Source organism: Rhinolophus hipposideros (assembly GCF_964194185.1).
Source record: "Rhinolophus hipposideros genome assembly, chromosome: 3".
NCBI lineage: Eukaryota > Metazoa > Chordata > Mammalia > Chiroptera > Rhinolophidae > Rhinolophus > Rhinolophus hipposideros.
The window spans coordinates 60,237,686-60,251,658 of NC_138049.1; positions in this window are offsets into that span (position 1 = coordinate 60,237,686).

Below are 13,973 nucleotides of genomic sequence, written 5' to 3' on the forward strand. Positions count from 1 at the left end.
ATTCTAACTGAATCTGTGTTTTCTTTGCACAATAATACCAATTTTAGAGATATGAAATTAGGAGCAGTTACACGGAAATGGAGATCTGCCGTTCCTCACTACTCTCTCTGAGCTCTTCTAACTGAAACAAGAAAAGGATTTAGGAGAATGGGATAATCCTGGGTCCTTCCTGAGAACCAAGGCAAGAAAATGTGGACATAAAAGGAAAGGAAAGAACTACGGTAGTTCACAGTATTAAGCTAAGATACCCTGAGATAGAAGCTTAAGTTATGCAAGGGGTTATATATAATAAGTTCTGCACATTAATTTTTAAAATTTTAATATATAACTAGAAGGGAGTATGATTATGAAGAACAGGAAATATTAGCTAGGAAATAATGAGACAGAGAGAGGGAGCGTGAGATCGAGAGAGAGAGGGAGAGAGAGAGAGAGAGAGAGAACTACATACACATATAATGTCTATGTCTCTGGGTCCACTACATTTCTTTTTTCATTTTTTTCCTTCGTCCCTCTAGGTTTCTCAATACCAAGAAAAGATATGTGCAAAACACTAACATATATCCATTTAGTCTATAGAAAGTTTCAAGAACAACTACCTTTCTGCTAGTGAGTACAGCTGTGATAAATCTCATGGGAGAAACTCTCCCTTACATTGTAGAAATAACATCTGTGCTTGCTACACACAAATAAGGTCGTAGGAAAAGTAAACATATTAAAATCTAACTTACTGCCAGAATACTCATAACAGTTTTAAAAACAAGAAAATCATAGGAAAGGTGTAAGCATTCACACAGCTATACAAAACTTTAAAAAGAAAAAAAACAAAAGCATTATTTTTCATAAATACAGCCTTGGGTTATACAGCAAACATAGATAACTGAACAAAAAATGTGAGATGCATACAAGTATTCAGATTTTAGAGATTGTTAGAGTGTGGATATTTTGGAAATAAATTTCTATTCCTAGTCCCCTCTATGTACATGAGATAAAACCACCAACATTGTAAGAAATTTTAAAATGAAAGCAAAGAAAGAGTCTCTGTCCTCATAGCCAACATACTTTCCCCATTATGTTACATAATGCCGTCTTGGCTTTATCTGCCAACCCTTCAGTAGTCTACCACAGGCAAGATTTCCTCTCACTGTGTTCCATTCACTGTGTTCCATTCAGTAGAGCATTTGGACTGCCAGCTATCTTGGCTGAAGATCTCTAGGCCGCCTGTTTTTTGTTTTGTTTTGTTTTTATATATAAATTTTATTGGGGAAATATTGGGGGACAATATATTTCTCCAGGGCCCATCAGCTCCAAGTCGTTGTCCTTCAATCTAGTTGTGCAGCTCAGCTCCAAGTCCAGTCACCATTTTTAATCTTTAGTTGCAGAGGGCGCAGCCCACCATCCCATGCGGGTATTGGACTGGCAACCCTGTTGTTGAGAGCTCACGCTCTAACCAACTGAGCCATCTGGCCGCCCCTCCGGTAGCTCAGATTGAAGCAGCTCATTGTCTTCAATCTAGTTGAGGAGGGCGCATTTCACTGGCCCATGTGGGAATCGAACTGGCAATTCTGTTGTTTAGAGCTCGCACTCTAACCGACGGAGCCATCCACCTGCCCTGCCCATTTTCGTCTTGAACCATATATACCCTATCTTGTATGTTTGATTTCTAAATATTCCAGGGCTCTCTGTTTACAGTAGATTCATATTTGCATGTGTAATTCCTTATTTGTCAAATAAGGAAGAAAATAGATACACTGCTACATAAAATTTTTCTAAAGGAGGAAGCAAAAACTCCTGAGTAAGGAGAACATATAGGTAGAGCTGACATTCCAACTGATAATTAATAATTAAAAATAAATAAATAGATGATTCTCTTCACTCCATCTCTTTATGCTTCAACTGTGATTTTCTTCATGTCGCCTCCCAAAAATATCAAAACATATAATGGCATTCCATGAAATCCAGAAGAAAATTCTCTAGTTTCCTGAATTGGTTATAGAGGGAGACTTAGTAGCCTTTAGCAGAATTTCAACTATATTCCATATATCTCGGAACTGTAATATATTTCATTTGGATACTTATAGTATTATGTGCCCTTCGATGCAATGGTTAAGACTGAATGGTTAAGGCTGAATAACCATATTATTTACTATATACTGTGTTTCCCTGAAAATAAGACCTAACTGGAAAACAAGCCCTGGCATGATTTTTCAGGATGACATCCCCTGAACTTAAGTCCTAATGTTTCTTTTGAAGCAAAAATTGACATAAGACCTGGTCTTATTTTCAGAGAAACACAGTAATTCTTCAGTTCTCAACCTTGGTGGGACATGTGAATCACTTGAGAAGTTAAACTCCAGAAGTTAAACTCCATCACTCCTCAAATTCTATTTTAACTTGCCTGAGATATTTTAATACCTATAATTGATCTGATATAGTTTAATCATAAACGAATAAACTAGACAGTTCATTCATTAATAGTACTAAAACTAAAAAAATAGAAACAAAAACAAACAAACAAACAAAAGAAACAACAAAACCACTATGGAACTAAATATCTCTATAAAAAATAAAAAGAAAAATCCCCACAGGGTTGCTCTCTCGTGAGTTGCTACATACATAGGCTTCTCCATGACTCCCAGTACTCCTCACATGAGGGTATTTATTCTAGTTAGTCATTGCAAGTAGGCAAAATAAGGGCTCCCTAAAATGGTCATGTTCTCATCCTCAGAACTTTTAAATATGTTACATGGCAAAGGGGAGGTAAGGTTGCAAGTGAAATTAAGGTTGCTAATCAGGTGACCTAGAAAAATAAAGAGATTATCCTAGATTATCCAGATGGCCCAGTATGATCACAAGGGCCCTGAAAAATGGAAGACTAATGGTCATAGAAAAATATGTGATGGGTCAGAGAGAGTCAGTTGTTCCTGGTTTTGAACATGGAGGCAGGATGCTATGAGTCAAATAATGTAGACAGCATCTAAAAAGTAGAAAAAGTAGAAAAGGAACAGGTTTATTCTTAGAGTTTCCAGAAAGGAAGGCATACCTACTGACAAATGATTTTAACCAAGTAAATATTGGATTTGTAACCTACAAAGCTGTGAAATAACACATTTGTGTTCTTAAGCCACTAAATTGTGGTAATTTGTTACTGCAACGTTAGAAAACTAATACAACTATTTTATCATAGACCTTTAAAATTTTCTTGCTGACATTAAAATAACAGTGTAATATAATTATGGTGAACAATTTAGAGCAATTAGTCATAAACCAGAGATTAATATATCCATGCCAGTTGGTAATCTAATCAGTAAATTTAATTTCACATAAAAAATCAATATCTTCATATATGTTAATTACTTGAGAAACACAAATTTTTGGAATGATAAATAAGGCAAAAAGTATTTATTAATTTAGTATTTCACTTTTTTTAAAAAAAGAGGCTAAAAACTGAAGCAGATGGCATGTAAATCATAACCTAGATTGCCACATGATGCAAATTAATGCAGTAGGCTTGCCAGTTAAGTGAAAAAGATCTACATACTAGTTTTGCTAAAATAAAGAAGAGATATAATTTTCTACCTATATTGGAAGCATTAAGTGCTCAGCAGGGAGTAAAATGATTTATGATAGTAGAGGTAGAATAATGTTCTAGTGAAGAAATTAAGATTAAATCAGGCTGGATATCAGACAATGTCTGAATATAATGCAGTAATCTACCAAATAAATTGGTGGGATCTTTACCACCGGAGAACTTTATATAATAATGACTTTAAAAACAAAATACTCCTTAAAATATTACCAAGGACTTGAAAAAAAAACATTGCTTAAGCTTCTGTCCTGAAACCATGTATATCTCATATTTAGGATAAAAGTGCCCCCTAATATTTACATCAGAACGTATAAGAATTTAAATACAATCTATTTATCTTTAAACAACTAAAATTGCAATTTCTAGATATCAAAAGTTAGGGCATCCCTCAATGCACACGTCCCTGTAAATATAATCTGTTCTACTTATGTAAACTCAACTTCAAAGAAAGAAAATCTACCCTTATGTTGATATAGTAAATCAATATTTTGCACCACAGAATAACATTCATGTCCCTATAGAACAATGAATGGCACATAAATTTAAATCACCAAACATGTTCTCAAAAGTATACAGATCAACGAAGACAGGGCATAGTACCTGTTCCAGTAGCTATGACTGGGTAGAATACACTAAAGGGTTTTGCCTCAGGGATAGGAATAATTAGCTGAAGGTTAGACATGGCTCTTGTTCTGTTAAGACCAACCCAAAATGATCATTTATTTCCAAGTAACTTAAATAAATCCCTTAAAAAGCTCAATAATATTAATGGAACACAAAAATACTCAGCACTCACACAGGAAAACTCAACTCACAGTGTCTGGTGTCTAATGAAAATTACCAGGCATTCCAAGGAACAGGAATCTATAACCCATAATGAGGGGGAAAAAGTAACCAATTGAAGCTGAACAAAATTGATACATATGTTGAAAATAGACAAATCTTTGCTAACACTTGTTATGTCAATTATACTTCAACACAGCTACTAATCACAGAATAAATATAAAAGAGTGAAGCTATAAATTTTGGAAAGAATATAAAATATTTTAATTACTCCATATATAAATTATTTTTATAACAAGTCAGGGAAAATAATGATTTACAAATATCAGTTAAATGAAAATATCAGTATCAATTATAAACAATAATAATAGAAAACGTGTGTGTCTCCTCATGTAGGTGCACACCCATAAATCAAACCTGAATCTGGTCAAACTAACAATATATAGAAAATACAGATGAGGAATTCCAAGGGCTTTTGTAAGCAGTCACATTCAATCTATGAGAATTTCTGTATTAAAAATGACAGATATAACAAAATAATGCAAGGGGGAGAAGTCATGAATGGAAATTTTAATTTAAGAGATATATTAATGGATCACAATATATGAAGCTAATTTTGTCCTGAGTTAAAATAAATAAATGTATATAGCGTAATTGGGGAAATGTCAACACTGTCCATTTGACAATGTTAAGGAGTTATGTGCATGTGTGATAATAGTACTATAGTTATGCTTTAAGAAAAACAAAACAAAAATAATCCCCATCAATGAGGGATCGAAACCAAAAATATTTACAGGGCAACGATTAATGATGTATATTTAAAATTTGTTCAAAATAATCCTGAAAGGGCTTGCACAGAAGAGTACATGTGAAACAAACCTGGGCAAAGGTGATAAGTGTTATGGCACATAGTAGCACATTATATCATTAATAAATACAATGTTTGAAATTTTTCTATAATAAAAGTTTTCTTTAAAAATAAAGATTCTGATGAAAAAGATGATGTAACCAAGTTTAGAAAGTGATTACAAGAAAATGTGCGTATCTGACAGAGGGTGTTTTTGGCTGTTTGTCTTTATAAAACAGTTTTTTTCAAAAGATTAAGAAATTACAAACAAAGCTCACTATAAAGCTGGGCAAAGAAACTGATGAGTAATTACTAGTATATAACAAGTGTGTGAAGATTATTATTCTTACTTAAAACTAAGGAATATAAAACAGAATTGAGGTGACCCTTGTCACAGTTTTGGAAGCTAGAAGTCTGAGATCATGATGCCAGCTTCAGTGAGAGTCTTCATATGGGTTTCAGATGGATGACTTCTTGTAGCCTTGCATGACAAAAAGAGAAAGAAAAGAGTTAAGGTCTCTCAAGAGTCTTAGATAGGCACTAATTCTATTCATGAGGGCCCCATCCTTCTGACCTCATATAATCTTTACTATCTACACCATCATGTTGGGGAATAGAGTTTCAACATAAGAATTTGGGGAAAGGGTAAGACAAACTTTCAGTCCATAAAATCACTTCTCGTCCATCAAATTGGGCAAGATTGGAAAAATGTATAGTATTATTGACAAGTAGAATTGTTGTCTATTGAGTAGTAAATGCAGATTTTTAACTTTATGAATCTAACAAATTGTTTTCTGAAGTCACTGTTCCAATTTACATTTCCACCAGCACTGTGAAAGATCCTCTCTTCCCAAATAATCACCAGAAGTTGGTATTGTCATATGTTTATATACACTTTACAAGTCTTATACGTGAACGTACTGCCTTAATTTAATTCATTTTTTTTTTTTATAACCTGTGGGGTTGAGTAACTTTTCACATGATGTCTCTTTCTGTATAAACCTGAACTTTTAAACACTAACTACTTTATTGTAACCTAATTTGTTAACTGCAGATGCATGAGTCTTGTACTGATAAATCCATATGGGTATTTTTCCAGTCAATAAATTATTAACAATGGAACAAGTATTAACATGAAAATTAACACAAAAGTATATATCAATCATCAGGTAAATATGTACAGATGCAATAATTTCTAACTCTTTTATTAAGATGAACTCATCATAGCACTTAAGAATATTTGCAAATCACATTCAACATATTTGTTGAACATTTTAATAAGATGTATTATTTTCAGACTAATAATAAAATGCCACTCTTTTAATTTACAATATTTAAATTGATATCTTACATTTTAAGAAATATAGCTTAAGCTAGTGGTACATAGTAGATAAACACCTATCAAAAGACACCTTGGGACCTCTTATCTGTAGGATTTCTGGTATCAAGTTTTTACACGTTATCATCACTCTAACACTCAGGGAAAAAAAATAATTTGTACTGGGAATTCTTGAAAATATAAATATAATTTTAAAAAGCCAAAATATGTCATAAAAAATACCAGTGAAAATCTTGTTTTTATGGAATAGCTTTTTACATTAGAAGTACTCTATTTACATCAGGTTGGTCATTTCACATTGCTTACTTTCATTTTACACTTTCTTGTGTGACTAATGAGAAAAGCGAGGAAATAAGCAGAAGAATTTTAAAGCAAGCTATACTCCGTTCCAATTTTCTTTTCTACAGTTGTACAGAGCACTGGTATTCAGTGTGATTCATATATGTATTAAAAATTCCCGAGAGCACAGCATCCCCTTGTTTATCTCTAGGAGCTCTGATGATCCCTTTGATTAATTCCAAATTCGGTTTCCAGATGATGTAAATTAGAGATGCAAAGGTATGGTTTCGATTTCTCCAGATCTTATTTGTGGAAAACTTTGCATAATTTCTGCTGAAATATCAAGTCTCACCTTTGATAGGTAATTTGTGACCAAGGTCAAAGAGAGAGCATTGCTCCCTTAGGGATCACCCACCTGAGGCTGACTGGAGGAATACTTGTGAAAAATGATTTGAATTATGCATGCAGCAGTATAGGCATGGCACTGTCATTTAGTTCTAAAAAAAGATTTGGTGCACAGTAAATACAACTGATTTTTATGTATCTTGGAAGATGACACTTTATTATAAAGTATGTCACAGTCATCCTCTGGCTGTTAAGACATCTAAAGTCATGTTGATTTTACAACCTTCCCTCCAGATTACAATTCTGAAGGGTGGTTAGTGACAAATGTGCAGTGTTTTGTCAAGCTATTCAGTTTATACAGACAGAATGCTGTTCCGCTCACCAAATCCATGATAAGTGCAACTATGTGGCTAAATGGACCAGAGTTTGTTTTCGACATGAGTGCATCCAGTAACCAGAAAGTTTTAAAGGATATCTCCTAAAACTTTATTAAACACAACTCAACATTCCACTTTTCTTTTCAATGATCATTTGCTTCTATTAACCCCTTTTTATCTTACATCATTTCGTGTAGCACAGAAACAACTCATTCCCGGAGGAACTCTTCTAGGTCTACAAACACATTTGGTTACATCTACTGAATGCTAGAATGTGTCTAGCATTTTAGTGTAGGGTTAGCCTTGTTTTTCCTTCTAATTTCAAAGGCTCCTTTAGAGACTATCAAAGATCTAGTTTATAAGTGAAGATAAGAAGACATGTTCTTAAAAATCCTAAGGAAGAGAAATTGTTTTACTCCTTTCAAGTGAAAATATTGTGTTTTACGGGACATGAGTCATGAAGGAAGAATGGTAGTCACATCAGCTATTTAAAAACCCTGTTTTCATTATGCTGCCAACTAAATCAAGAAGCAGAGAGTAATGCAAAAGGGAAAACAAACGGTTTGCCCCTTAATACAGAAAAATGCACAGCAAGCACCATGCTGGCGGGTTCTAGTCATTAATCTTTTCCTACAGTGCAAACTGTCATCATCAGGACTCCAGCAACACACATGTTCCCAGGTCCACATTAAGGATGAAGAACCACTTTGCAATGTTTTGAAATCTGTCTAGTTTCATGGGTAAGACTGTCTTTTCTCTCCTAGATAAAAATCAAAACAAATCCATGATAATGGGTAATGGATTGGAATAGAAAAATATTTCTTGATTAAAATTGATGTAGCCTAATTTATGTCTTTCTGAGGTAGAGCTAAGATCCCTCTGTCTTAAAGGAAACTTACATTAAAGCTTGGCAAGGTCTCAAGTAATGATATTCAAGAAAACTAGAAAATGATCTTGCAGATGTTTTATCTTTAGACCAAGTAAATGGAATACACTCTATCTCCCAAATCCATACATGATCTGGTTAATTTTTCTTTAAATAATGATAAGGCCCAAGATTTCCCAAAATGCTGAAAGTGTTTTCCAAAGGCGACCACATTTAAAAGGTCTTTCTATTACTAAAATATTCTTAATTGAATGATAATAAATATGAAAGTGTCATAATCATAAGGCTTTTGTACAGAATTCCATAATTTGTCATTTTTTTCTAGTTATCTGTTTCTCCATTTTGACATTCTATATCATCAGAAAACCATCAGGGTGATGAAGAACATACTAAGTCGTCAGAGTGATGAATCATAAAAGCCTCAGAAACCCCTGCCAAAGAATACGCCATTCCTCAGGATAGCAAGCAAGTGCAGTCATAGCCAAAATGGCCGGTCTTGCTCCAAAGCACAATTGCATAAACCCAGAACATTTATCTGTCCAGGAAATTAACTGCGGAAAAATAATGTGACAGTAAACTGGTAGGAACGCAGAACAGTTGAGGACAGAAGTTGAATAGAAAAATAATGAAGATAACAGAACATTTATTATAACAATATGAAACCCATTTTGGGCTATCAGCCTCAGGAAAGGCTCTAAAACCTGAGACCCAGATTTCTTTACACGTAAGTATGGAATTCACAAGACTTTCAGGTCTGTATCGTGAAGACTAGTTAGAAATTGTTCACTGAAGAATAAAACTAACTGTAAGCTAAACAAATGTAGGAAACAGTTAATTGCATGAGATCAAATTATCCAAAAGATGTCTGTTTATCTATGTATTATAAATATAAACCAGCCATCAAACCCAAGAAGAATGTTTTCTGTTTTCCCCTTGTCATGGATTGGCTAGGATGAAATTTGCCTAGATTTGAATTCTTGGACACTTTAAGAGCATAAAAATGAAAAAAAAAATGGTTTAATCACCAAGAAAAGTAAAAAAAAATACAGTAGGCTTAATCTCCAGTAAAAAAATAAGATAACAAAATGAAGATGTGAATATATGGGGAAAAGAAGCAAGGAATCGTAGGGGAAAAGAAGCAAGGAATAGTAGAGCAAAAGAAAAATGACTTCGATATCTTAGGGTTGAGCTTAAATAGCTTGCAATGTGCTTTCACATTGCCTTGCAGAATTATTGTCAGATGTAACAATGAAAAGGGCAAAGGAAATATGGCCTTTAGTGCAGTTCAGTAGGGTCCCAACCTTTAGAGTTGTGAGTTCAAAGGGGAAAAAATGAAAGTATCAGGTACACAGAAGAGATATTCTAGTTACAAGAGGGAAGAGTCATTAAGAGAAGAATATTTTAATAGACTCGGGCAGAAAGGACTTCACAGTAATAACAAAGGGCAAACAAACTACATTTACTTGACTGAGTTTTGCTTATAAAAACAGTCAGGTAGAGAATAAACGCAGCACATTGTCTGTTCATGCATATCAGCAAGCACAGAATATAAACAAAACCGTTCTTCTGGACCTGAATTAATAAGTCTGAAAAACAAAGAGAGAAAAATTGTTATTTTCCTCAAATCCAACAAGTTACATGTTACTAATAAATGTGAGCAGGTGCCCTGCAGCACCTGGCTCCACAAAAATTAGTTTTTTTGTTAGGAAAACCACACAGACGTCGCTCCCAACTCTGTATCTGCCCATCACATATGGTGTATCTATTTTTGACAAAGCTGGTGCAAAACAGATTACCCAGGAGAGAGGTGGTCTTAGACAAGTGCCAAATCCTCCTTTGTTCCTTCCGTCTCTGTTCCAATTTCCTTCTTAAACTGCTCTTTCTGGGCCCCTCTATCTTAAACAGTCTGTTTCAACAATATGCAGAACTACACCAGACAAGAAAACGGACTTTTCCGAGTTGTAAGAACATTCAAAATGCATAGAATTTTCTTCCTGAACCTGATGATCTTTAGAAAGCAGCAATCACAGGAGACCTAACTCTTAGGTGCTTACCATATTCTCAAGCATGCTGATTTTGTTGACCTCAATTATCCCCTAATAGTGCCCACATTTGACTAATGTTACTATTAACATATGCCTTTTGCCTTTTCCTTGTTGCTAATGCATAACAGCATCTTTAGTCTTTTGTCTTTATATACCTCTTTGGCAAATGCTGCTTTTAGCTTTCAAACAGTTTTAAACAGTAATGCTTTTATCTGTAGATTGGCATAGGAATAAGAAAGATGATATATGTGACATTAAACCAACCCTCTAACTGAAGTCCAAATTTTTTGGAATAGCTAACATAAACATTTCAGTTTCCCTAAACGTCCTGCCAAAGCAAAGACAAAAAAATAATTTTAAAAGAGTGATGTTTTTAAATATATACACATCAACACATATAACTTACAGAGTCTGACTTGACTGGATCAGAAATATTATAAGTCTATAGTTATATACAAGCCGATGGGTTGTGTTTCTTGAATTCTAATAAAGTCACATTAAACTACAATAATTACCATTAGCGGCATTTCACTTGCTCAATGCTCAATATCAAAATGTTTTCTAATTTAACGATCTTCCTGAGCATCTGCCTCCTAATTCCAAACACCTGTGGCTGTCTCTAACAGGATTTCCTGCCAGAATCTCAGTTTCGACATAAAAAAGGAAAAGCAGCCATCATCTTCGGTAGTTAAACCTGCTCATCCTTCTGTAATCTGTCTTTATTATAGGCTGAGCTGCTGTCCTTTACAAGACTATAAATGAGTGTAATCTCTGACTCTTCTTTGTCAGGCAATCGTTGTTGAATCTTCTGAGTATTATCTTGGTGACTTCTCTGAAGTCTCTCTCATTTTATTTCCCAGTGTTATTTTCTATTTTAAGTAGATGAAACAATACTCAGCAAAGGTCTAAAACACCTTTCTCCTCTAAGTTTTCATTCATTAAATACAATGGTCATTAAATATTCAAATATCCTCTGAACCTTTACTGTGTGATGGCACTGAACTCAGTGTTGCCTGTCTTTATTCAGCTCAGCATCTAGTGGAAGGGACAGAAAAGAAATGGATATCTCAATCAGCTAATTAATCAATAAGCAAGAGAGTGAATACTTACAATGAAAACAAATGGTGGTAAATGCCACAAAAATGATCAGAGAAAGCCTTTCTAGGACGGTAAACGTTAAGCTGAACAATAAAAATTAAACAAAAATAGAGACAGCCAAACAAACAAGCACATGGGGTATACACAAAGTAAGAAAATACACGAAGCTCTTACATTTGAAGAAATGACTAAGAGGGTTGGTATGGTTATAGTACAGAGAAAGGAGAGAACTGCCAGGAAGGGCTGGGAAGAGGAGAGGCTGGGAAGGGCTGAATCATGTAGGGTCTTATTGTCTACAGCAAGGAGTGGGGTATTCAGTCCATAAAAATCACCTGACCACTAAACTGTAATCAGCATTTATATTCATATTTCAATTATAGCCTCTATTGCCTTCTACTTAAATTTCATCATGTATGTTAATCTGCATATAAGGTTTTCCCTCCATTCCTCCTCCCTCTTCTCTTCTCCCTGTCTCTCTGCCTCTTACCTGCCTCCTTTCCTTCCTTCCTTCCACAATTCCCTTTCATCCATCCCTCCCCCGATTATTTATTGATCTTTGCTATGATATGGTCACTGTTCTGGTGAAAGATCCTTCTATCTTATTAGTAACTCTTACATCACCTGGTTTGCACGTTGTAGGTAAAAGTAACTTATTTTTAATAGCCTGGTGAAAATTATTAAAGTGACTTGCTTATACCTGCTATTTAAAAAAAAAATTACACTGTATCGTCCACTAAAAATATTACAAACAATACAAGTCATGCTATAAAATTAACATTTTGAAGTCAATTTTTCCACATAATTCTATTTTAAAACTACATGTAATTTTCTGATAAGTGATCCTTGACTATGTTTGGAAAAGTAGACAAGAAAAGAGTATTTAAAAAAAAATTATTTCTATAATAAATAATTGTACTATTTTCTTCTGGCTTTATACACATAAACACATATAAATAAACAAATATATTATATATATATATATATATATATATATATATACACACACACATGTATATATCAATAGTTTTGTCAAAATTGGAAATGTAAGGATACAGTTGTTAATTGCTGTTTTATTAACATTTTATCTTGAAAATTTGGGGGGAAATAATTATAATAACTATGTAATTGTCATCAATAAATGAATCATAATTTACTTAGTATTCTTTTTTAATTGAGTTTTTAATTTATATCCAGATTTCTTTTTGGCAATAATTCCACAGAGAGAAATCCTGATACATAATTATTTTCACTGTATCCCTCATTTTCCCTAAAATTCAAAAGTGTGATAGAGGTGGGCACATGTTTTCAAAATTCTTGCTAGATAGATTGATTTAAAGTATATTTTCACCAGAGTTTAGGAGTGTTTTTGTCTCTACATTTTCAGCAACATTCAATCTTTGCCAATTTTTAAGTGAAAATTTTAGATTATTGCTTTAATTTTCTGTTAAATCACTGCCTCTGCTTGAATCCCAGCTCCACCATTTAATAACTTCTGGACTTGGGCAAGTTACTTGATGCTTTTATGCCTCAGTTTTCCCATCTGGAACATGAGGACAACAATACTTAGCTTATAATGTTGCTTTTAATAGATTAAATGTAATAGATATAAAATTTTTAAAGCAGTGTTTTGCACATAGTAAGCTATAACTGAGTGTTTGCTGTTTTTATTTGTGTAATTTAAATTTTTCTAATATCAAATATATCTATCATTTCCACTGTGAATTCTTTTATGAGATATGCTTAAAAATTACTTTAATATTAGTTTATACTCTTATAGCTTCCTCCTCTTACCATCGCAGAATTGATTTTTAGAGGATTTGTGTTTCTTCTTTTAATTTTTATTTATTTGTTTCTCATTATTTATCCTTGAAAGGAAGGCTATTCAGATGTACAGGTCAGGCATTTGCTAGGAAGTTCAAAATAGAGAACACTCAGTATTAGCTTGCATTTCTCTGCTCACATCCAAAGCTAGAGATGATAGGCTAACCTTCACATTGGCGCTCAGTGGTCGGCATGCTGACATCACCCAAAAAATCTTCAATGGATTCTGAGAGCCTTGACATCAGGACCCAAGTCTGCCCCTTCACCTTCTAGCCCCCTGGGTTGTAATACCTTGGGCACAGGCCACTCAGTCTGAATGAATGAAAGAAAGATAAATAAATGTTTATCTATTCAGATGTTCTGAGTCTTTCTGAAAGTAAGCAGTAGAATAATGTGAATGTGTTCTATAGATCATAACAGAACAGTCTATAAAATGCAAATCCTTCTCCCTAGTTTCCCAACTAATCTACTGCTACCTGTGTTCTTCCTATTTCAGCCTCTTCAATAATATTTATTTTCTGGAAAATAGTATCTCAGGTGCATGTTGATTGCTCTAGCCCTTGGGAG